Source organism: Cavia porcellus, unplaced genomic scaffold (genome assembly GCF_034190915.1).
Source record: "Cavia porcellus strain 051 isolate PalLab524CR breed Dunkin Hartley unplaced genomic scaffold, mCavPor4.1 scaffold_33, whole genome shotgun sequence".
Taxonomy (NCBI): Eukaryota; Metazoa; Chordata; class Mammalia; order Rodentia; family Caviidae; genus Cavia; species Cavia porcellus.
The window spans coordinates 36,137,454-36,165,184 of record NW_026947516.1 but is presented as its reverse complement, the minus strand read 5'-3'; the positions used below and the strand labels follow the sequence as shown (position 1 = coordinate 36,165,184).

Genomic DNA, 27,731 nt, shown 5'->3' with positions numbered 1-27,731 from the left:
AATTTTGGAAGTAAGTGTTAAGAGCTCAATTTTAAACACGCTAATCTTACTATGCGTGCCAAGATGGATAATGTAGATAAGGGGTTTTGAGATCAGAAATTAGAATGATGACTTTAGAATCATCATTTTATAGATATTGTTTAAATATACTGACCTGGATGAAATAACCTGTTTAAACTATTATAAACAGACAGATCACAGATCCTTAGAATTGTATATCAGATTATCTCAGCAAACAATACTGAAGGAAGTAGTTAGAAAGGGGAGATGAAAAGGAGGTTGATGTGGTATTGTAGAATCCAGGAGAAGAAAGTGTTTCAGGCAGAGAAATGTATTTGACTATATTAAGTATTGCAGATTGCTTCAAGTGATGTCAGGCCTGAAAATTAACTACTGAATTTAGCAACATGTCAGGAAGGAAACTTCCTAGGAAACCCTCATATATAGCAGTTATCACAGTGTAATTACTAATAATACCCCTATTCACTCACAAAACTTTCATTTTGACAAGTAATCAAATAATTATGTGTTGACTAACTGACATTCATTCACTTTGATTATAGCTAGTGTGTGTGTATGTGTATGTGTGTGCTTTTGGGGAAGGCTAATTGGAGTAAAAAGATAATGAAAGTGAGGTATTCCCTGTATTTTAATACTTAAGATACCCCAAATGATGTTCACATGGAAAAAGTATACTTTTGCTGGATTAATGTATTCTGGTAACTATGTATTACTTTTTTTTTTTTTTTAAATTCTGCTGTAACAAGTAGCTGCATGATTTAAAACAACACAAATTTATTATGTTATTGTGTTGTAATTCAGGACTCTAACATAAGGCACATTGGGTTCTTATTAAAGTGTCAGCAACGCTGCTTTCTGAGGCTGAAGAGGTAAATATGTGTATACCCTGGACTTTTTTTAGTTTCTGGGAGCTGTCCTCAGTTCCTTGGCACATGGCACTGTTTCATCTTCAGAGCTAACAAGGACAGGATGAAACTTTCTTATTATTTCTATGACCTACGCTTCTGCAATTGTAATGAGCCCGCTTGAATAGGAAAAATTACTTACTTTGAAATCATCATATTAGCAAGCATAATTCCATTTCATTCTCAGTTTTTCACTGACACCTAATGTAACTCATTCACAACTTCCAAAGATTAGGATAGAAATTTCTGAATGGGGTGTATTTTCTGCCTACAGAGGCATAATTCCCTGGCATGCCAACCTAAGGAACACATTCGTTATTTGTAAGCAAAAATATGCTCAACTGATAAATAAATGTAAAGTCATTTCGCTTTTCCCCAGGCATCTTTAGCACCTGGTTTTTCTTTTCCTCTTTAACTGACTCCACATGAGTCTTGTCCTTTTCCACAGGAACTGTGGATCTGCTCTTCTGCCACAAGCAAAGGAGAAAAAAGCCACACTACACTTATGTTTCTGCTTTCAAAGGCTTTGTTTGTCCTTGTGTTCCTTGAAACAGTTTAGGCTACATTCATTTAATAATCATGACTCCCAAGTGATATGCCTTGCTCTTTTGTAGCTCACAAAATAAAGGAAACAGGCTTTGAAAAATTATCCATTTATTTGCTTAGGCATTTATAATTCTATAATGACGGAAGAGAATCATACTTCTTGCAATTTTGCCAGGACAAAAACATATTTTTCTTAACTAATATTTACATTTTTAAAAATCTTTTGAAGTTGGACTGTGGTTCATCTAATTTGAACTCTATGTTAAATATGGGAGATCATATTATGGAAATCATATTTTGGGGAACATTTAAATGAAATAAATTAACTGAAGCACCTAGTGACTTGCAGAACTGAGAATGAAACCACAAGTCATGACTCCTACCACAGCTTTGATGTTTTACTATTTGAAACCTGATTAGCCAAAGAATTTGTTCTTTACTCATCATCGTGTCTTTTCCCTTATTATTTTACTATTGGAAAATACTAAAACATATTTGCAAAGTAAGAGTGTATTCTTGCTACTTCTTCTACTTTTCGAACAAGAGCTATCAATCTTAAAGTGTATGCACCAATAGGACAGGCAAATAGTTAGTTATACATTTTCAAAGTAAGAAGCAATTGAGCATTTAAAATAGAGATACTGGACATAAAGTACATAATACTTTATAGAAGCATCTTCACATTATTAAAGATTTGCAATGTATCACAGAAGTCATAATTACATCTACCGGTAAAATTGGTTCTTAGAATAACAAAGGAGAAAAAATCAGTAAACCCTTACATAGGAGTTTCTTCAAAATACAAATTAAGAAAAACAGCTATATTTTAAAAAATTAGATGACAAATATTCATAAAATATGGGTATTAACCTGAGACACATTGTACTAGACAGCTAAACATGGTATTTTGATATTCACAAAACAGAACAGTGAAACGGGAGTACCCACTATACAAGGCAGAGTATATACATTCTCAGTGTTTGTCTCCAGATGCAGTCCACGCTTCTCAGAGCTTCATCTGTGCTCTGGAAATAGACCAATTGTAAAGTTTCATTCTATGTACTGACTGGGAGCCTTCAGAAACAGATGTCTTACCATAATCTCAAAATCAATGTATTTAAAAAAGTAACTAAAAAAACAAACCTGAGCTCATCCTTGTCTGTGGAAACAGCAGTTGCTTCTGTTTTTTTTTTTAACCTAAACCTGAAATCATTAAGACACCTTCTCCTTCAGCTGCCTCTCACTGAATTAATTGCTAATTCCTATGTATTGAGCCTTTGCATTATTTCTGTCATCTTTTGTTTCTGGTGTACTTTTCTGGACTTCAAGAACTTTTGTGATCTGTCAGAAACATCAATATTATCTGTCCCTGTCTTTCTATATGCCACTCTCACTTACATCTACAAACTGCCTTTAATGTCTGCATCTATGAATTCTACATCTGTATATTAAGTGAATATAAATTGAAAATATTCAGTAAAAATCATTCACATGTACAGAACAAGTACAGAATTCATAGTTGTCATTTATCCATAAACAATATAGTATAGGGCTGAGGATATAGGTCAGTGGCATAAGCACCTGCCTGGTAAACACAAGACCCTGAGTTCAACACACACACACACACACACACACACACACACACACACACACAAAATAGTGTAACTACTATTTACATAAAATTTATGTTATGTATTAAAATAGAGCTAACTTAAAGTATGTGGGAAGATTTAATACAGTATATGCAAATGCCTTATGTGTTAATATAAGGGAGTTGAGCATGTGTGGATTATGATATCTATGAAGTGTTCTGAAACCAATTCTTCACAGGTCCTGAGGGAGGACTACAGGTTATCTTTTTAGCTTAGAATACTTGATGTTTGCTTCCTTACCCTTTACCTGGCTCTTTCTCTCTTTTACACCTGTATCTCAACCTGCATATACTCCTACTGCCACTCAAGTGTTCTGGATAAGAATGCTTGCTCTTGTACTAAGTGGCAAGTTTCAAAATTTGAATGATAAATTGAAGGAAATACTATAGTCTTCTCAAAAGTTTTGATTTGTCTTATATTTGCTGTAGGATACATGTAAATATGACTTTGAAATAAGAAAAACCCAAGATTAAAACTGAAAAATACATTCTTTCCCACCCTTGCCACTCCCTTTTAAGATATGCTTATGTATAGTTTGAATTATTTATAGTCTTTTCTCATAGTTAAAATAACAGATAATTGCATGCACTTTAGTATAACTGATATTTTATTATTCTGGACATTTTTATGTTTTGCCATTTTACATATTACTTGTTCATTTGCTTTGCCACTTTTGTAAAAATTTTCAGAGTTTGTCAGTCATCTTTTGAATTTGTGGTGCTTCCCTCTATTTAAAATATTATTTTATAATTTTAGAAATTCATTAATTTTTTTGTTTTATGATGTTATTTCATGGGATCATTTTAAGGAGACACTTTTATTCAAAAGGTGCTTAAAAATTGTTCCATGGCTTCTTCAAATTCTGTGTTTTTTTTTAATTTGCTCTTAGTAAAATAAGTACAGTAGGCAGGATGGCTTTCAAAATTTAATAAAAAATTACTATATAACATTTTCACAAGAAGCTGCTCAGCTGTTGCAATCACCTATGGACTAATGTATATCTTTCATAATCTATGTGTATGAATGAATTCCTGTTTTAAGAATGAAGAGATGCATCTAAAAAGCTGGTTTTTTGGATCAAGAAGGTCCCCCAAAGCATTATGCTCTCGGAGGCAGGGCTTTTGAAAGGTGATATACTATGTGGGCACTATGCTTACACATGATTTTATTCACTGGTGAGTTCACTGACTGAATGTACATTCTAGAATGGGCCCTAATGAGAAGGGGAGTCACTGGTATAACTTGGAAGAGTAAATTTCCTTGCCTAACTCCTCCCTTCTCTTTTGGCTTCCTGACTGTCATGACATGAGCAGCTTCCCTCAGTCTAAGCCTTCCCTTCATGTCCTTCCTTTCTTGGAGCCAGTTGGCCATGTTCTGAAAATGTGAACCAAATAAACCTCTTTTTCATTAAGTTGTGGGTGGCAGATATTTTGTCCCAGAAAAGACAAAGTATCTGTGATGCTGCCGTAGCATATTTTCTCTTATGCTCTCCCTTACGTAGGATCATGTCATATTCTGATACCTAAACCCAAAAGGGGAAGCAACTAACCGGCAGGATTCATGCAAACGGATCACAATCAGCCCTGCTTCAATCACGTGGCCAAGATGAAACAAGATGATTTTGAACAAATTATATTACATCAGAAAGTAGAAATAGTGAAGAAATTTTGTGTACATAGCCAGAAGTTTATGTTCAACTCTCCTAGGACTTTGTATCCAAGGCTAGAAATTTCATTATTACTCGAGAGATAGTTGCATTAAACAAAGATGCACTTGACACTGAGAAGAAAGAAATCGTGCTTTTCTGAAACCCTGCATTGCATCAGCATTTACTCAGAGAAGCACTGGTTCTTAAGACTGAACAGTATTAGTTGAAAAAGAGAAGAGTGCACAGATTGTGACATCCGGCAAATTTATGTTCATATTTAAACTCTGCTGCTTGAGAGTTTCTTGAACACTTTGGGCCTCAGTTTTGTAATGTATATTAAGATAATCATACCTAACTCATGGAACTACTGGGAGTGCTTAGTGAGATGGATTATGTAAAGAACCTTCCATGGTTATGGCACATTGTAGGGTCTCAAAAAAGGGAACAAAAAGCAACAGATATCATTACTGCTTTAATTAATGATTAAGTGATGTATTTAATCTCATTAATGATTAAAAATTTTAATTAACAATTGGATGAAATGGAGTTTGAGCTGATGACCTTACTGTACTTATCAGTATGTCCATGGGAAATATCTACTTGGATCCAAGTTGATTTATAAACAAACACTTGAATCATAACCTACACATGGTTTGGCAAATTTCTGAGTTAATATAATATGAATATGTTTGAAGAACAGGTTATGTATTTTATTCTAAGTTTGCTTAGGAGCAAACTTGGAATCATACATTATGGAACATAGTAATGTTTCCTTAAAAAGAACAATAACCACTTCAGATAGTTTTACCTTCAGTGATCCTACATGAAGAAGAAAAGAAGAGATTTTTCAGTCTGTGTCTGCCTTAACACCTCCCAATAAAAGTTATCCCTCACACTAAATGTGAATTACATAAAAGAATTAAAAGACAGTGCACAGCTAGCCAGTGGAAAGCAAATGTTTGATTAAAAGCATTATTGATCTAATTCAAGAAAGTCTTTATGCTTGTGAAGTGACCTAGAAACAGAGTTGTCAGAATTAAGTTCAGCTCTGTACATTAATACACTGAAGACTGACAAGCAGCATTGTAAGACTTGAGAGAACATTAAAGTAAATATTTATAATAACATTAATTTAACAGATACATTTTTATTGAAAGTTTTAAAAATTTTAATCCATTGTGGTAAGAATAGCTAACATGAGACACTCTTAACATATTTTTAAATGGATAATGCAATATATTTTACTATAGGAATAAGGTATCTGAAGAACCAAAGTATCTTGAAAAAGTGAAACTTCAAGCACAGCAGTTTACAAGCCCCGTTTTCCTTCTCCTAGGTCACCACCCACCACTATTCCACTCTTTCATTGTATAAAGCTTGATGATTTAGACACATCTTATAAGTAGAATCATGTAGTTTCTATCTTTCTGTGAAATTTTTATTTTACTTAGCAAAATGTCTATAAAGTTTGTCCATGGTGTTGATATATTAGAATTTCTCTCTTTTTGAATACTAATAATATTTCCTTGTACACGTATTTTCTTTATCCATTACCCATCAATGAATACTTAAGATGCATCTACATCTTGGCTTTCATGAATAGTGTTGTGGCAAATATAAGAGTATAAGTGCCTCTTAAAGGTCCTGATTTGAATTCTGTGGGTAAATAGGAGAAAAACTGCTGGATCATATAGTAGATTTGTTTTTAATTTCGGAGAAACCTCCATTGTGTTTCGATGCCAGTCACATTTTACATATCTAACAACAGTAAACAGAATTCTCAATTTACCCATATTTTTGCTGTCTTGGTTACTTTTCTCTCATTGTAGAGACAAAATACCTGATGGCAAAATTAAGGAAAGAAAGGTTTATTTATGTTACAGGCTTTTTTTTTTTGGAGGCTTCAGTCCATACTTAGCTGTCTCCAAGGTAGAGTGCCATTGCTGAGGGGCAACCATTCATGGTGGTCTCAAACAGCAAGAGCCAAGAGGGCAAAAGAGAGAAAACACACCTTCTTTTTTCCCTTACATTGTATGTTGGCTCCGCCCGTAGGCAGATGCAACACTCACATTGCCAATCGCAGCACTAGACAACAAACAGTCACAACCCTAGATTCAGCCTCTTCTATGAGCCTTGGGGAGCCACCTAGACACACAGCATAACACTTTTTTTTTTTTTTGGTCTTTTTCCTTTTTATTGGTACTGGGGATCAAACTCAGGACTGCTTGCTTGCAAGGCAGGCGCTTATGCCGCTGAGCTAAATCCCCAGCCCTTGCCGATGCTTATTTTAAAATAGTAGCTATTTAATAAAGTGATATATCATTCTGCTTTCAATTTACATTTCCATGCTGATTAGTGATACTGAATTTGTTTTGTATATCTGCTGTCCATTTTGTGTATCTTCTTAATAGAATTGACTACCTTTTAATTGAATTTTAATTGCTTTTTTGGTTTTGATATGTGCAAGGTCCAATATGATTTAGAGATGTACATTTATTTATTTATTTATTGGCACCAGGGATCAAACTCATAATCTTGCACTTGCCAGCCAGGCACTGTGCCGCTGAGCTGTATTCCCAGCCCTAAAGATGTACAATTTAAAGCTATGGCTGGTATTGTAGTCAGGGTTTACAAGAGAAAAGATTTAATACAGGACACATAATTCAAAGGATTGTTTTATAGTATTCACCCAAAGAATCAAATACAAAAAATTGCAGGAGAACCAACCACATACTGGAGACCCAAAGAATACAGCTGAGAGCCTGGATCCCATGAGTCCAGTTTGAGGCCAAGAGCCACCAACAATTTCTCATGCAAGTCTGTATCAAGGATCTGCACTGGGAAGGTCCAAAGGTCACTGGTGGAAGCTAGAAATTTTGTGACAGCAGAAGGGTCTGTGCCAGCAGACTCAGGGTTCTGCACTGGAGCCAGGAAGCCAAGCTCAACATAAGGGCCAGAGCTCCCCTGAAAAGGACCATAGCCATCCTCAGTGACAGCAAGGACCTGAGCTCCTCCAATGATGAGAAAAGTGCGTTTGTATCAGGAAAACCAGCATGACAAACTTCTCCAGGATAATCAGCAGCACACCGGCGATCTTTCCCTTCAATTCTGTTTTTATGCTGATGGCAACAATCCTCAGATACACCTTCCACACCCAGCACTGAAAAGTCAGATTATCCTGTTTCCTTCTAGCACTTCTACAGATTCAAGTTCCATGTTTAAGTCTTTTATCAGATTTGAAATGATTTTTATGTATGCTGTAGGAATGCAATGTTATTCCTTTTTATGTGGCTATCAGTTTTCCCATCACCATTTGTTGAATAGACTATTCTTTGTACCTTGTGTGATCTTGGTATCTTGTTGAAGTTCAGTTGACTGTGTATGAGTGGATTTATTTCTTGTATCGCTGCTGTATGACATTGCTCTAGATATCTGTTAGTCCCAGTATCATTCTGTTTAATTAATGTGTGTTATTATTTAAATTTGGAAAACTAATGCCTCTACTGTTGCTTTACTTTTTCAAGATTGATTTGGCTACTTTGAATCCTTTATCATTCTAGATGAACTTTTAAATTTTTTATACTTTAAAATCTGTTATTGGAATTCTGACAGATATCACATTCAATTTATAGACCATTTGGGTAGTATGAACTTTAAATAGTTTTAAGTCTTCTGACCCATGAATGTGCAATATAGAATGTGATTCTAATTGTTCTGTCTCTTTAATTTCTTTTATCAATATTTTATAGGTTATAATGTAAAATATTTGAGATCTTTAGTGAAATTTACCATTCACTATTTCATTCTTCTCAATGCTCTTACATAATCTTTCCTAAATTCCCTTTTGGGTAATTTATTGTTAGTGCATTGGACTGATTTTTGTATGTTCATTTTATATTCTGCAAACTCAATGAACTTATTAATTAATACTGACAGTTCAATTTGTTGAAGAAGTCTAGGGATTTTCTCTTTATAAGATCATGTTAGTTGCAATAAGGGACAATTTTACTTTCTGTTTTGTTGTTTGGAGAATACTTTTCCTTTCTCTTTTTCACTGAATTGTTCTAGTAAGGCATCTAGTTCCATGATGAACAGCAATAATAAGAATAGATATCATTCCCTTTTCTTAATCTGAAAGAAATTCTTTTAGTTTGTAACTGTTGATTATGACATTAGCTGTGATTTATTTTTTCACATATGGCTTCATTATATTAGTACAGTTTCTTTGTTTCCTAATTTGTTGAGGTTTTTAGTTTAGTTTTGGTCATAAAATAATGTTTAATTTTGTAAAATACCTTTCAACATATATTAGGATAATTGTGTTATTTTAAAAAACATTCTGTTAATCCTATAAATCACACTAGTAATTTTCATACATTAAAACATCCTTGTATCCTGTTTGTTCCTGATACATGATTCTCTTAGTATGCTATTGAAGTCAATTGTTAATACTGAATTTTATTTAGGGGTTTGACTTCTATATTTTTAGCAATTTTACCCTATAATTTACTTGGGTATCGTTTCTATTTTGGATACAAGGTAATTGTAGCTACATACAATGCATTTTGTATTGTCCCCTTCATTTCAAATATTTTGAGAGTGTTTGAGAAAAGTTGTGATTTTTTTTTTTTATTTTTGGTAGAACTTTCTTAAAAATGTACCTAGTCCTTGCCTTTTTTATTATTGGAAGCTTGTTGAAAATATCTTTTTTTTTGTTACTGTGGATGGAAATCACAAACTCACTCTTGCCAGGCAGGTGCTGTGTCACTGAGCTATCTCACTGGCCCTTGGAAGCCTGTTGAATAATGATTCCTCTTCTTACATTTATTGGTATTTTAAGACTTTTTTCTTTATGATTCAATCCTAGAAGATTTATATTTGTCAAAATTTATCCACTTTTTCCAGGCTATTCTGTTTGTTGGCACATCATTTTTATAGTCATTTTTCATGATCATTTCTATTTCCTTGTGGCAGAAGCCTTAATGCCACTTTCTATATTTATGATTTTGAATTTTCTGTCTTTATTCTTTAGTCATTTAAGAGTTTGCTTATCTTGTCTTTTCAAAGAAATGATTGTTAGTGATATTTGCTTCATTTTCTGTACTTTTTCTTTTTGCTTTGATATTAATTATGTCCTTGTTTTAAGAATATTTGGGCTTTGTTTTTATCTAGTTCCTTGAGATATAAAGTTAGACCACTGATTTGAGAAACTTTTTCTTTTAATAATAAAGGAATTTATTGCTCTGAACTTCACTTTTAGTACAGTTTTTGCTGCATTCCATTTATTTTAGCTTATTCAGTCTTCATCTTAAGGCATTTTTCTTCATTTTTAAAATTTTTTCATTAACCTATTGCTTGTTGATAAGAATCCTCTTTAATTTTCACATATTTGTGAGCTTTTCTTTTTTGTTGTTGATTTCTTATTTGATTTAATTATGGTTAGAAACGCTAGTTGGTATGAGTTCATTAAAAAATTTCTCAGATTTTGGTATGACATATTATGGAAATATCCCATGTTATCTTGAGAACACTTGTATTTTACTGCCTTTGAGTGAAATGTTCTGCAGAGAACTATTAGGTCCATTTTTAATATGTTCATATCTTATTATTCTATGTATTATTGAAAACAGAGAATTGAAATCTCCTATTATAACATTGCAGTCTCTTTCTTCCTTCAGGTCCACAACTATTCAGAAAAAGGGGACAAGACACTAAATAGTATCCTGTGAAGTGTTACACAGTTTTTCACTGTCAAATACACAGTGTTCTTATATGTGAAATTATATTTTTTATGTACACGTTTTTAAATTTTAAGTGTAGGCATCTTGTTTACTTTTTTCTCATTGCCGAGACAAAATACCTTATGCCCAAAATGAAGGAAGTGAGGATTTATTTAGCTTACGTTTTTAGAGGTTTCAGTCCATATTCAGCTGGCTCCAAGGCAGGATGGCTATGGGGCAGCTGTTCATGGTGGCTGACAATAATAAGAGCAAACAGGATAACAAAAGGGGAATGACATGCTTCCTTTCCTCCCTATATTGTATATTGGTTACTTGCCCCTGGGTGGGTGCACACCCACCAATCGCGGTGCTAGACAACGACCCAATCACATGTGCTAAATTTACCACCTCCATGACTACATGAGGCTTGGAGGAGACAGTCAGACACAAACTATGACAGTAGGCTGTATTTCTTAATGGTGCAATTTGAAAATATATCATATGAAATGACTATAACTATGTACTGCAAACATATACCAATGAAAGTAAAAATAAATAATAATAACAAATGCTCCAGGAACTGAAATTATTTCAGTGAATAATTTGGAAATATTATTTACCTTCATGACAACTAGATCATAGATGGAAAAAAGACCAAATATTTTTAAAATTAAATTTAAATTAATATCAAAGTGTTAGAAAAATGTGATAGAAGCAAATAAGTCCTGAACTTCTAAAAATGAAAATTTTAAGATCTTATGATCAGAGTCTAAATGTGAATGCTCATGAAGATAATTCAATGTAGATTCATACTGCATTATAGACCATAACTTATTATAGTAATGAGACACTCAAATATGTGATATCTTGAAGTCATGTTATATTATTTATGCTTTAAAGAGATTTATTCATTGGCAGTTATGAAGAAAAACTGCCAAAAAGCTTAACTGATTTCAAATAGTGTAAAATTGCAGTCATATTATACTTGTTATTGTATTTTGATAAAATAACTACTAATCAGGTTCTTTCTTTTATTTTACTCATCAAATGAATTTTATTGCCTGATATATCAGAGAAATATATCATTCTGAGCATGGATATCTAATTACTGTGTCATAAACAAGGGAAGGCAATATCCTAAAATTTAGAGACACAACTTCATAATAAATCCCTTCTCAATATTTCAGGCATTGTACATCAAAAAATATATGACCAATGATATGATTCACAAGGTGTAAGCAAAGTAAATTGCATATAGTTTAGGAAGAGCTTTGTAAAAGAAACTTATCATGTAAAGAAATTCACAGTGTACTTTTAATATTTACATTAAAACAAAATGCTCACTGGGAAGAAACTATGGAATATGGTTTCTGTTTTGAAATTTCTAGCTAACAGGTCAGAGCATTGCCTTGTGCAGTCTGAATATAGAGTCAACTGATGTAAAAACAGAGACAGAGCACAAAATGCCACCGTTGTCTGTGGTTATTGCAATTTAGATCATCTCTAGTAATTAATTAATGCAGAGACATTGTCAATGTTAAATAACTGGGCAAAGCAAAATAGTTTTAAAAGGCTTTAAGTGAAAAACCACACTAAATCCCCAAATTTGTAATTAATCAAAATGTTATTAGTATATCTTTGCAGTGCATAACAATCATATAACAAAAGATATTTTTCTAGGTAAAATTGTATATAGAAAGTGTATTAAGTACCTAGTACATAATTTAAAATTATTTCTGATTTTGAAAACCCACTTGTGAAGATTTATTTCTAGTTCATATTTTAGGAAACTAAAGGTAAAATATAAAATAATGTAGGAACATTATCTTTCTGCTTTATATATAGGTAAAAATTCTGCATACGGATAGAGATTTTATTGTTACGCATGTTCCAGATATTTTTCTTGCTTTGTTTTCAGATATTTGTTTACTTGTAGTTATTTAGATATGGTTAATTTTTAAATTGTGCCATACTTTTTGAAAATAAATTGACTAACATTCTATAGCTAAGAAATTAGTTTGACCCTTCTCTTGAAATGAAAATAGGAAGGAGATAGGATGTTAATGTTTCTCTTGGTCTATGGCATATTCTTTCAAAGATTATTTTTGCTCATTTTTAAATATATGTAATTTTAGCTTCACACAGTGGCCAAAATATTTTAATGCAGGGTACATTAATATTTATTATCATGTTGCTGAACAGCAAGTATTCAATGTTTAGGAGTAAAGGAAAATTACAATCACACAGTTCAACATTTATGGATTTTCCATATTATTAATACATTATGATACAGTCTTAAAATAACTTACATCCAAAAAATATAGACTAAATACCTATTTTTATATTTGTAAGAAACAATACATCATTTGCCTTACCATTATGGAAATGATTTTTCCTTTCTGTAATAGTCTATCTTCTGTTGCTATAATAAAATACCCAAAGTCGGGTCATGTACAAATAAAAAGGATAAAAATCCTCCTCTAATGTCATATCCACTTAATGACTGTTCGCACTTATGACCCACCATTTGGATTTACAACTCATCTTTTTTGTTGTACAATTCTTTACATCTTGCTTATAGACCTTCCATGTCTTTTTTTTTGTATAGTACACCTTGTTTATATAGTATTGTAATTATTTAGTATTATAATTATTGCTGATTGTACCATACATTACCATAATTTTATGTTCTGTTATATATTAGAGTATTGCATGTAGGAGTTATGCAAATCAAAGTGAAGTCATTGATTTAGGTTTTCTTTCACCATTTCTGTGTTCTAAATATTGCAATTTACATAGTATTATATAAAATACCTTATATAGAGTCCAACTAACTCATCAACCTAATCTCGTGAACCTAACTTGGTCATTAACTGAGAAATATCTGTATTTATTCTATAGATTTGAGGGAGCATCAAAACCATCAGTTTGGCCTCTGGAAAGGGCCTTCCTGGCTACATCATAGCATGAGTAACAGCATCAAAGAGAGAGAATACTAACATAGCAAGACAAGAAGCAAGAGAGATTTAGGGGCCAGAATTGCTATTTTTATAACAACTTAACGTTTATGGGAACTAACTGAGGCACAAGAAATGCACTAATCTCTTCTGGACAAGGAACCCTCATGATCTAATTACCTTCAATCTGGCTCCAACTATTCAAGGTTCCAGGACATCTATACTACCACACTTAGGGCCAGGTTTGCTGCACATGACCATTTGATTGATATTCTGAAATCGTGCAAAACCATAGCCCTGCCACTTAATAACAAAGAGAGCATCAAAAGTTCAGATATAGATGGTACAAAAATATATTTAATTTCTACAAAATAAAGAAACCTGAAAATATCCATTTGGATCATGTTCATTATATTTTGTGGGGATTGGAGGCTGATTAATGGTGAGTGAATTGTTGGATAGAATTGAGATTATCTGTGTTATACAGAGTTTGAAAAGTTCAAGAGGCTTATAACTTATCATTACAAGATTATTTGTATTTTATCAGGTAGAGTGGATGAAGTGCATCTTGTTTAGTTAATTTTGGTCTTTTAAAGAATATCAAAACCAAACAGTTACTGTGATATTTTCAAGCACATCAAGCAAATCTGTGGGAAAGCAAAAATGTTTGTTAAAATCATGATTCATCTTCTTTCTTGCTTGTGATTAAATTGCTGTTTTGTTTGTGGACCTGTGTAATGTTTAACTCACCTCTGTAATGCAGTGTTATCTCACCTATGAAATACAGGCATGCTAATCTTTTCTGTGTTTACTATTTCCACATAGCAATCACTTCAACACTTAAGAGCTTACAGTAATACTCATTTTTCTTATTCTTTCTTGACGCTGGAGGTCAACAGAGTTCAGGCCTTTTCATGCACTTTTAATAAGACAGTAGCTAAGGTTGGAGTCGTAATGAGGACATCTCTATTTACATGCCTGGTGGTTAGTGCTGGAATTTCAGCCTGAGCAGTTAGCTCTCAGACCTGTATGCATCTTCTGAAAGTTATCTGTGGTCTCCCACTGTATGCTAGCTATTTCCCAAGAACAAATGATTGCAAGAGTAAAAGTAAATGATGTATTGCATTTTGAGATATTTTGGTTCTCAAATATTGTACTTTTTAAAAGGGTCATGGGTCTACCAATATGCAAGGGGAGGGAACGTAACCCCAAATGTGACAGAAAAATGTCAATGTTACATTGTAAGAAGAGTATGTAGGAAGAGATGATTATTGTATTCATCTTCAAAATATATCATCTGTCAGAGTTTACAAGAATCTCAAGAGAAATGGATAGCCACTGAAAAATAGCTACCGTTGTTCCTGTTAATTAGTCAACACAGCAATCTCTACTTAAAAGTACTTAATTGTTTTAAGTTAGCTTATTCAAACATGCAACTCTTCAGCATTCTGATTGTAAGTTTAAATAATTTTCTTTTAAGTATTGCCATATAATCTCTGCAATAAGTAATCAAATGCTTTTCAACGATAAGGGAGATTTCAAAGTCATTTGAGAAAAACTTGTATGTGTCATTTATTACCAAGAATAACTCCAAGAGAGAGCAACTCCATAACTTTTCATTTTACAGGAAAAGAAAATAAAGCCCAAAGCACCTATATAATGAAATTTCACAGACTAGACATACTAGATATAGATTCCTGGTATCCTGAATTCTGCTTAATATGAGGTCTTCCCTAGTACTGTAATTATTTTAAGATAATTTGCCACATTATCTAATTTTATATATGACATATAGTTTCTACATTTGTTAAGTAATTTGATTTTCTGTTTTCATTGGTATTATTTATTGCAATTTATTTTTATAAAGCATTTTATTATGTTGAATCATTATTTTAAGTACAATTATGAAATATTTTAAATGAGACTATTCTCAAATTGCAGTACTGTCAAGATTAACAAACCCTAACTGAAACTTATATATGGTTGTATTTCTGAAAATGTATAATTAGTGAATGCCCATATCCAATTATGGTTCCTGCTGTAGGATTCAAACAACATGTATCTTTATATATTTTTCTATGAATAATATGAGTGCAAATGGAAACATTTAATTAGCATAAAATTTTTGTCAAATTGCAGAAAAATTAGAGCCTCTTGTAATATTTTACATGGAGAAAATCCAATGTAGGCCAGCTTTATATATACTAGCTATGTATAAGGCTGGCCTACATTAGATTTGTTTGCTTCCACTAAAACTTTATTCTCTCAATCTTGCAAATAAGCATACATTCTTTTGAAAGGATATTTATTTATTACTAACTAATTTAGAGTAATTATAAAATCAACATGCAAGTAGTGCTGATATATTTTGCTTATAAAAATCCTGATAAGAATGCAGTCCTTGATTTTTAAACTTTAAGAATATTATCAGTTAAATCCCTGCAGACAGTAACTAACATTGAAATGATTAATGATGTTTTGATCATATTTTTATATGACTACTTCTTTTAGATCATCTGCCTGCTGACTCAACAACAGAAATTCATGTTACTCCTTTACTTACATCAAATTGAGATTTAAAAGATTGAAATTTTAAATATTTGTATTCGTTTTGTTATTCCTTTATAATAATGCCAATAATGAGAACTATATATAACAATGAGACTACTTCATAGAAAAATGCACTTACTGTGAACATTTATAAAATTTTTTATTAGGCTTCTCTGAGATTTTTGGTTCATTTAAAATCTTAGTACATTTTATCTTCATTATAACATGTCCCAAGGAAATATTGAGCTGAAAGATTAGCATTATAAAGAGTACTTTAATTAGAAATTTCTATATTGTAGGTCAGATTGCTAAATCCAGTGGCAATTATGTTTCCTGAGATATGCAGTTCTCTTTCTGAAGTATTAAAATTTACTTTATAATACCTCCAAAACTCATTTCAAGAGGAAATTTGGATCATTAATAGAACTAGAAATAAGATGTACCCATGGAGTCTTTTGCTGTTAATCATTTAGATTTTATTTTAGCTGGATGGTTAAAGTCATTTTAACTATTTGGTACCTCAAATAGTTCATGAATATGTATACTAGAATATTATGGTTTTACTATTAGTTTATTAAATGCTTCTTATCCTTGTGATCCGATAGGCATGGAATTAGCATCTATCAAATCCTTTGAAATAATTTTCATTTATAGTCTGATCATCATAGTAATTTTTTTACTGAATAGATGAAAATATTTGTTAACACAAATTGTAGTGAACCATGAATTGGTTAGAATGAGTAAAAAAGAGATTGAAGTCAAATGCAAAAGAAAGAATTAGGAGACATATTTGTACCATTTATGAGATACAAACAATTATACCTTCATATATACATAGTTCTGGTAGATCAATATACAAAAGTACAACATACTAATAGAAAAACTGTTTAACAACATAAGCCATAAAATGAAAAAAAACGAAAGAGCTAACATATTAATAAGTATATAAAAGACGTTAGATTTTAGTAATAAAAATAAACAGTTTAAATTGAAATGGTAATATCAATAGTTTGAAGACCATAAGGAAAAAAAAAACTTTTTTAAAGTTTAAAGGAATAATGTCAGTATAAATTTTTATACTCTTTCTGTAGAATATTTAATAAAGCACAAAATTAAATAATGTAAAGTTTTGGATATAAATTTATGTATCTAGAAGTTCAAGCAATAGCAATAAACTGCTGAATAGAATGATGTATATAATAAATAAAAGAAATTTTAAGAGTCAAAATTTATTTAATATGTGAATTGTCATCCTTATGATTTTTAAAATGTTTCATCTTCATGATTTTTTTTTAAATTTAGGGTAAATGTTTGTTTATTGTGGTACTGGAAATAGAACCCAGGCTCTTACATGTTGGACAGGTGCCTTAAAACTGTATAACACACGTGAACTATCTATAATACAAACCACTTATATAGTATATTAGTCAGTTTTCTTTTCACTAAAATATAAGAACCAGTATCAGTTTAAAGAAGAGACTTAATTTGATCCATTAGTTTCTGGGAATTCAGGCCATGGTTGGCTGGCTATAACATGAAAACCTCATGACAAAAGGGCACTATAGAACAACGTTGCTTAGATAAGGAAATCGAGCAGGGAAACAATGCCAGAGATCTTGGAATGAATTACCAGACATAGACCCCACACCCCCCTATGACTCACCCTGACACATCCAGAAGTTTCCCTCGTGGATCCACAAGCCAACTAAATGAACACTTCCAAGTTAACCACACATATATATGTGTTTTGTTCCAAATCTTCTATGGGTCATCTATGGGAAGTCTCCAAAAGTACCTTCCATTTGGTGCTCATTCCTTTGTTCCACCCATGTATGTAGGTAGGATTCTAATTATATACTCTGAACATATATATGTGTGTGTGTGTGTGTGTGTGTGTGTGTGTGTATGTTTGCATGTGTGTACATATCCATCTATCTATTAATTGTGTACATTATTAAAATTACTTAAAAATTAGTAAGATAAATTAAAATTTAATTTTCTTAGATATGTAAGATAACATTTCATTTTTGTTTCTAATCTGCTATATTTTTACTGAAAAATCAAAAATCAGTAACTTCATTTTTACCTTCTTGATTTTTAAGAAAATAAGTCATTTTTACTCACTGATCCTTGAAAAATTGACAAAATCTTTTAATGGCTTTCTGTTAGAAAAATAGTTACATGCATTCCCCACCCAATAAACATTCATTATGTAATTATGAGCTAGGAATAACTAAATAATTCTGTTTATTAGGATAATCTGATTCTGGTTTGGGGATTTACTAATGTCACACTATGCAGACTAAGGACTGCTGTTGCACTGTGTTGGTAGCCACTAACCAACATTTATTAAATACCAGGTGTTTCAGTTATTCTATATCTGGTCAGTAAATGTCGTTAAACCTACAAGAACTAGCTTATATAATATATCCAGTGTAGGTCACCATGAGGATTCTATGTTTTGCTCAGTTAGGGACTTAGACTGATAAAATAGCTCCTATCTAGAATTTTCCTAATCACTATCCAGAGGGAAAGAAAACTCTGACAGGTCTTCCACTTGAACTGTGAGTGGCATATGCTACATCAGATTACAAGCCAATCTGGTGAAATGATCTCACTCAACTGCACAGAATTAGGAAGTATATTTTATATCTCAAAGGTGGAAAGTTGAAAATAAACATGTGCAGTGTTACTGGCTGCTGCGTGTTTTTTTTTTTTTTTTCAGAAAATGAAACAGTAAATAAAAATGTGGCCCTGCCATCCAAAACTGTCATAATGATGTGAATTTTTCAATGATAGAAAATTAATCTAAAAACTAAAAGCATACAGAATTGAACTTCCTAAAATTTAGAGTGTGTAAGTGGGGAAAATACTTAGAGTAGTTCTAAATCATCAAATAATTTCACTGTGCACTCAGGAGAAAATCTGAAATTCCTACATGATGTGTATCTATTCCCGAGAGATCCTATCTTCTTTACCACCTTGTGTCACTGAGCCCAAGATAGGCTATATATAGAGCCTATTCCTATTCCTGAAAGGAAACTTATTTAGATATTCAAAAGGTTCACTTTCTAACTTTACTTAAGCCTGAGAGAGGCCTGACTACCTTATTTAATATACATTTTTCCAGACTTAGATTTTTCCCTCATAACATATATTACTAGAAAAACTGTGCTATTTAAAGACTGTTTCCCCTAATAAGTGAAAACTGAAAAAAGAAGAAACAGAATCTAAAAATACTGAGTGGTTGAGTACCACTTCTTATAAGAATAGCACCCATGACCCTAATAAATTATGCAATATTTTAGAAATGGTTCCTACAACACACAGTAGCTGAACACAGTTTTAGATCTTCTTACTCACTATGTATTACTAACCTCATCAACCATACGGTAAGGGGATTCACATACAAAAGGATAAATAATATATAATAGGATATGCTATCTTGTATTTCAAACATGTGTTTTATCTTCCAAACTAACCTCAGGGGTTGATAATGTAGTAAAAATAGTTTTATGGAATTCATCACCAGCCTACTGAATGGAGTCCAAGTTTATGCAGATTTTGCAACAGGGCCTTTTAGGAGCTTTCGATAATTGAAGAAACTAATAGAAATATTTTAATTAGTTCATAATTAATAAATGATATTACAAAAGTGAAGGGAGTCATTAAGAGATAGAAGAACTAAATTACTAGGAATCATTACTTCCCTAAGAATATCTGTTATCTAAATTGAAATAATAGAGTGAAAAAATCACTTAATGACTAAAAGGGGGAAATATGTCATAAAAGAATTGGTGGAAAGTGATGTAAATTTTACTTTGTAATTATATAACCCCAGAAAAGAAACCACATGTTTAACAGAATCACAAAACAAACATTAAGATGTCCCTAGAGATAAAGGGTTTCATTCAATCTCTACAGGAATCTTGTTGACAGTTTGGTATTTTTAGGAAAAAATACATATTTTAACATTATGGAGTACCAACATATTAAGAATAATACTGAGTCATTAATTATATCAGTGTTGTACATTTGAGAAAATTACTTCTCTTCTATTTCACTAAACTAAATTATTCTTTAAAAACTTCTATGAAAATTTGCAGATTCATTTTCATGTGAATCATATGCATAAGTCATACAGTTGCTATTGTTATTGTTGCTGCTGCTATTTTGTTGTAGTGGGGCTGGAACCTAAGGCCTCAAGCAATCTATGCAACCACATTGCCACTGAGCTACATTCCCAGTTTGTGGCTACCATTTTGAGAATGCAAATGTGGAAGCATATGCACACTTATGGTTTACAAAGGAAATTTTGACTAGATTTGTTATTTTTCACATGCTGTGTGAAGAGTATAGAAGAAAAGTGAGTAACAAGTGTCTATTTCCCAACTGTTTAACGTATCTCTTACTTGGACATTTATAACCTTTGTTTTGTAGTTGTACTTCTAAATGAACACCTCCAAAATTAAAGAAAACAATCTTTCATTTTTGAGAAAGGAAATTTGGAATTTTCAACACCTCAATCTTTAGAAATTTTGATTTTTCACTTTTCCTCACTGCCTGGTACTCAGAAGCTTTCTTTTACTTTCATTTGCTTTACATTCTGTTCCACAGAATCCTTTTTTCACTTAAACTTAATGAACATTTGAATGTAAAATTTTTTGCCAGTTTTAGCCATTCATTTAACAAGAAAGAAAACTATCCAAAATATATAAAGTCAATTTCTAACATTATGCTTTTACTAAATTCGAATCAATTCTTGAAAACTTAATAGAATTTAATCAAGTCATTAAATAACTTCAGTCAAACCACACCACAAAGAGCAATGTGCTACTGTAGAATTGCAAAAGACTCAATTATCACATTTTACTTATCATTGAATAGCCTCTCCTAACATACTTAAGAATATTAATAAGTCAAATATTTTTATTTCTATTATATAGTAGTGGAGCTTATACTTCAATAATTTTATAATATTTATTTTATTGATTGTTAAATTTGACTTCTCAATTTGCCACATATAGCATTGATAATTTTACTGTTAGACATTATTTTATGAAACTTTTTTCATCTTACTACATTAATTTTCAAGTTTTACAATCAAGTGGTTAGTACATCCACACCTTAATTCAAGCTAAAGTTGGTAGTAAGGATGGAATTAGAAGACCATGGCTATTTACTTATAGGAATTGTCACTGGAGTGTCATATAGAATTTCTAATAGATTGAGAAGCAAAAAAAAATGCTTTAACTATAAGTTTTGTATTTCTGTAAGGAGAGAACAATTACAACACAAACGTTCTCAAAAAAGATAGTAACAAAAAATTCTATTGATCCAGCTGAAGAATGTGCAATTCTTTCATGAATGAAATGAATTCTTCATACTTTTATAACATGTTCATATTATTTTATATGCCTTGTATAATATAGTGCATCAATGATATGAGGTAGAATTTTAGTTCTATAAAGGAAGAACATATTTGTATATAATAATTGATTTAACCAAATTGGAATGGTTGAAAAGTAATATACCAGTCATTACAAGCCTCTGAATCCCCAGACTACTGATAAATGTATTTAAATTCTTTGCAGGTATTGATCATAGCTAGTGAACCAAATGCCCTTAGATAATGTCTGTGATGATACATAATAATAACACAAGATTCTTACATCTTATTCAACAATGATTATGTGTCATGAATTGCTCTAAGTATATTTAAACTTTCACAACGATCTTATTGTCTTGGTTAATTTTTTCTCATTGTTGGGACAAAATACCCAATACCCATAATGAAGGAAGGAAAGGTTTATTGAGCTTATAGATTTTGGAAGTTTCAGTCCATAATCGGTTTGCTCCAAGGAAGCATGGCATATCTGAAGGGCAGCTATTCATGGCAGCCACAAGAACAAGAACAAAAGAGCAAAGCAGGAAAGCACACACCCCTGACTTTCTTACATTTTATGCTAGTTACTGGCTCCTGGAAGGGTGCAGCACTCACACCAATAGTCCCAGCACTAGACAACCAACCAATCACAAACACTACATTTGGCTGCCTCCATGATTGCATGAGGCTTGGGGGCTGCCATCCAAACACAAACCATAACACTTGTGAGGATGATACTATTATTTTGTCCTGTCTCACAGTGGAGAAAATTGATAGAGATTAAGAAAAATGTCCACTATCACACAGAAAGAGATGTAATTGTGTCAGAAATTAAACACATGTACAGTCTATCCTTTTAAACTTTTGTTAAACTGGTAAAACATAAATATAGTCAATGACCATTAAAGAAAAGGTTATGCTTTCATAAACTTATATAAATATATACTTTATAATTTAAAAGTAAATAAATATATAAACATTTTAAGGACAGAAGCTATAAATCAGGAAGTAGAAAATAAGGAGGTAAAATAATGAAAGTTAAAATAAAGGCAACTTTTTAAAAGGATTAGTGTTAGTTATCTGAAAATTATGAAGAATGATTGTTACAAAATCTATCAAGTGATATTTTTCTTTGAAAGACATTTAGGTGACCTTTACTTCTCTTCTTCTCTCTTTTGGGTTGGAAGAATAAAGAGATGGAGTGAGGTGTGGGGAATAGGGAAACAGAGAGAGACAGACAGAGAGAGAGAGAGAGAGAGAGAGAGAGAGAGAGAGAGAGAATTTTAAATATTCCATTTTATAACCAACCTGTGAAAAACTGGTAAATTAAATTCCCATTTGGCAACCCAATTGAATTAAAATAATATATACTTCCTAAAAATTTTATGAATTTTTATGAATAAGTGAACCAATTCAGAATGTCTTCATTTTGTTGATAATAGCATCAGTGCCATTAATGATAATGCTTTTTGACTAACAGCAATTAACTAGATTGGGTGAACTGAGCAATTGAGCTTTGAATTTGAAATTAGTGCATTTGACACTAAAGATGCTATGAGCACATATTAAAATGATTGTTGATTATTTAAAAATTTCTTAAACTGATGAAGAAAATTAAAGTGTATTATGTCCTCTATTATTTAGGATGCTACTTCTTCCAAATCTACTTAAGATACCAAGAAAATTTATTGGCTTGATAAATAATAAGTTCCATGCTTGCTCAAGGATTTGATACAGTTTTATTGTGAAGTCAAAGATGAATCTGTTTTTCTGTTAATCTCCCAATTCTGCCCTCTATATCTGTCACACTCATCCCAGAGGGATTTTATCAACAGGTTTTAGAAGCTAATCAAGAGATGGGAGCAGAGGAGAGAAAGGGGTGGGAAAGGGGAGGAAAATATAATTGGGATATGTTATAGGCGTGTACAAATTCCACACAAAGAATGCGACCATATGTTGCAAACATGTGCCAACCAAATGTAGAACATCAAAGGGTGAGGGAGAGAGGGAAGGGAAATGTGACCAAAAAAATGAATTAAGATATATTATGCTCATATACCAGTTCTGCATAAGACATGTGACCATTATGTACCATAAACATGTACTAATAAAAATAAAAGAATTAATTTTATAAAAGCTCCCATTACCATAGTCACATACAGGTGTAGAGTATATTTTCCCCAAATAGTAAATTAAAGGTCTGAGTTTCTCTCAGAACAAATCTTCCTAGATTGTATCCCTGCACTGCCTATGTCATTGTAGCAAATTAGGTGGATTTATCCCAAAAAGACTTGCACAAAAACTGAGATCACATCTAAAACAGTGTAAAATTTATTGCATGCAATCACAAGGGCTACTGTGCAATTAGGGAATGGTGGAAATGTTATTGGTGATGGAATTGCAGTATATACTAGTCCTGGTTAAATAGTCAACACTGTATACATCCCCTACTCATCCCATGTACTCACACTCAAAAATGTCAAAATAACCTGCTTAAAAATAGTTGAATTTAGAAGTGGATGGTGTGAGGTCAGAGGAAATGGAAAGGGATTTTTAAAAAGAATAAAGCTATGTTACATACATGTTTCTACTCTCCTTGATGATTGTAAACTGTACTTACTACAAACATGTAGTAGTAATAAACACAATTTTCCAAACTGAAAAAAATGAAAGAAAAGAAAAAAAAATCAAAAATATTATCCAGTGATGGCATCTAGTTCTCAGATTGGAACATGTGGGTAATTGTGAATCCTTTCCATGGAAGCTCAATATAGTTCTATATGACGCAATGTGGTATGATTAAATCAAAAAGAAAATATTGATGTCTAATATCCATAAATGAAATATTGAAAGAGAAAAAGATGTCCTTATTAAGAAATTAAAAAAAAATTAATGCATGGAAAGAATAGAAAGAAACATACATTTTTTTTTTACTTGCCATTCTTTTTTTCTTCATCAAGAATCTCACAATAATAGACGTTTTCATAATTATAACTGAGACTAATGTTAGGGAAAATGTCATCTCAGTGGATTTTTTCCACTTTAGTACGTGTTATTTTGGGAGGACTCTGTTATTTGTTCTGTGGTTGATTAATAATAAGTTTTATTTAATTAAACATGGAGATTCTTGACAATCAGATTTACTCAAACTTTTTACACTTTCAGTATTTTTTGTCATCAACCCTATGACCTATTAACCAAAACCCTCTGTGATGTTCTTCAAATGCAAGCCTATTTTCATCCTTTTAAATTTTTTTCATGTTTATTAGTACACACACTAATAAAGTACTCTAAGAAACCCTTCATTTAATTTTTTAGTACCTAAGCTTTAAATTCTAATCTCCTTTCCTTTGTGTATACAAGCATTGGATGTGGAGTACAAGTTGGAATGCACTTTATCAATCATGTCAAGTTCCAGATGATTAAAATCTCTAGCCATTTACAAAATAAGCCACAGGCAGATAAATTCTGTTTAAATAGAGCAACTTTTGGTTTTTCTCTGTACTTCAATCAGTTGACCGTTAGTGTAAGTTTCTTTCTTTCTTAGTGTAAAGAAACCGGGGGCTCATGACAAGTCACCTACTCGCATTGGAGGTGCAAGATAGATAACTAAGGGCATATATTCCCCAATTTTCTAAACCACATGACAAGTATCACTCTGAAATTGATGATCTTTCTTACTAATACTGTAGCTTACTTAATTCAGTCTACTCCACAATTTAGGATATGTTAATTTCAACATTATACTTCCTGGTACCGAACTATATAAACTAGAATGATGGAAAAGTCTTCTCAAAAAATTTAAGTGCATACATAAACAGAAGAAGAAATCTCTAAGAAAAATCACCACTTTTCTAATAACCTAACAAAAAGTATAGGAACCATTTAGGTGGAATACATTGTCATTCATCTGTGGTTATTATATTGTGATCAACATACAACTATGCAGAAGTATTTATTTATTTATTTATTTATTTTTATTTAAAGAGAAAATAATAAAGGAAATAAAAAACAGAGCAGTAACAGGGGACAAGTAGTACAAAATTTCAAGAAAAAATATACAGTAAGAAATCACTAATTAATCGGTTACATATTGTCATCTTAGAAACAGTTGTCCAAATTATAAAATTAAAGCATACAAAGTGGACCTTCATACAGTGAGATTGCAGACAGCTCTGTTCAATGATCCAACAAAAGCTCAGGAATATTGCTTTCTATCCTACACTCTTAAATATACATGCGGTTATATCCCTTAGTCCACCTTCCTTTCCTCTCTTTTTTACAATAACAATTACACTTTTTGGGTTTTATTACTCCCACAGTTCTTATTACTTTTTTTTTTTAATAGAATACAACCAAACGTGACTAAACAAAACAGAGTCGGTTAGAACAGAAGGGTGGGCATAGTACACGATGCAAAAATAGAATACCAGGTGATCAAAAATGGTTACCATTGTGCCTCTTGCTATTTTAAAAAGAGTTGCCTATATCATCAGGTATAATAGAATTGACCAAAACGGTACAGAACAAGACCAATAAAACCTACACTGGAGACCTTACAGGACTTCAAAAGAAGGTAATAGTCAAACCATAATGGGCATCATAGTAAATCTTATTGCCTTCAAAGTGGTTGCCTATACCCTCAAATTTTATACTATCAAACAAAATAGAACATAGTAAAATCAGACAAAACAAGATGGGGAGAGCAATACTGGGGTCCAAATCAGGTTAATAGGGAAACAAAAAGTTACTATGATATATCTCGCTATTTTTTTTAAATTTAGTTTACCCTTAATTTAAAAAAATAAGAAAAAATAGATTACTTAAAAAGGGGGGGGATTGAGATAAAAGAGGACATTGTAACAGACTAACACAGGTCAAAACCGAACAATTTAAGCATCATAATGTTTCACCATCAGATAACCTAACATAATAGTAGTCACCATAGTGCCACTTTCCTTGAATTATTTGAGTAAAACTTTGTATAGTATAGCATCAAGCATATCAAGACAGTGTGAAGCCATTCAAGAGAATGAAAGTATTACAGAGTATTTAGAACCAGCTAACAGAAAACGAAGAGTGGTTTCTATATTATATATTTGCCTATAAAAAATTTTGTTTATACTATCGCATATAGTAAAATATACTAAGATACAACATGTTAAAACCAGTGGAAACATATGTACAACAGCTTGATGGAACTTCAAAACAAGCTTTTATGATGTCTTGTTTTCTTCAAAATAGCTATTCGTACTATCACAGATACTATAATCAAACAACCCAGGTTAAAACCATTGCAATTAATGAGTGAAAACATTATATGGCTTCAAACCAATATAACTGGGAATCATGATTACCACATACTTTTAAGTATTCTTATCATTTCTTACACGAGGTAAACTGTTTGGTATTTATACATGTCAGTTTGATTTATTTCACTTATGAGTATGGTCTCAAGCTGTGTCCATTTATTTATAAATGTCTCGATGCAGTCATCCTTTATAGCTGAGTAGTACTCCATTGTATAAAAATACCACAACTTTTTTATCAATTCTTCAGTTGATGGACACTTAGGTTGTTTCCAAGATCTGGCTATTACAAATTGTGCTGCTATAAACATGGGTGCACATATATCACTGTGTTATGATGCTTTCAGTTCTTCTGGGAATATGCCTAGAAGTGGAATAGCTGAGTCAAATGGTGCTTCCAGTCCCAGCTTTCTGAGAAATCTCCAGACTGACCTCCACAATGGTTGCCCTAGTCTACACTCCACCAACAGTGCAGGAGAGTTCCTTTCTCCCCACAGCCTCACCAGCATTTGTTGGTAGTTTTCTTGATCTTGGCCATTCTTTCAGGAGTAAGATGAAATCTCAGTGTGGTTTTAATTTGCATTTCTCTAATGACTAATGATGATGAACATTTTTTCATGTATTTATTTGCCATTTGTATTTTTTCATCTGAAAATTGTTTATTCATCTCAGATGCCCATTTTTGGATTCAGTCTTTGAATTTTAGGAGTCTGATTTTTTTTTATTCTTTATATGTTTTAGACAGAAGTCCTTTGTCAGAGGGATAGTTCACTAAGATACTTTCTCAGTTTGTGGGTTTTCTTTTCACTATGCTGGAGATTTCTTTTGACGTGCAGAAACTTTTTAATAAGAGGTGATCCCAGTTATTGACTCTGGGAAGTATTTCCAGTGTGGTTTGAGTCCTGTTCATGAATTCTCTACCTACTCCTACGTCTTCAAGGTTTTTACTCAATTGGTCTTCCAATAGATTTAGTGTTTCTGTTTTAATATTTAGATCTCTGATACATTTAAATTTTATTTTATTACATGGTGATAAG

At 32.0% G+C, this 27,731-nt stretch overlaps 1 protein-coding gene across 15 annotated transcripts in view; it reads left to right on the top strand.

The window, feature by feature from the left end:
* Dmd (dystrophin) overlaps positions 1-27,731 on the top strand; it is a 2,110,831-nt gene that overhangs the window by 589,156 nt on the left and 1,493,944 nt on the right. The gene's annotated exons all lie outside the window — the stretch shown is intronic.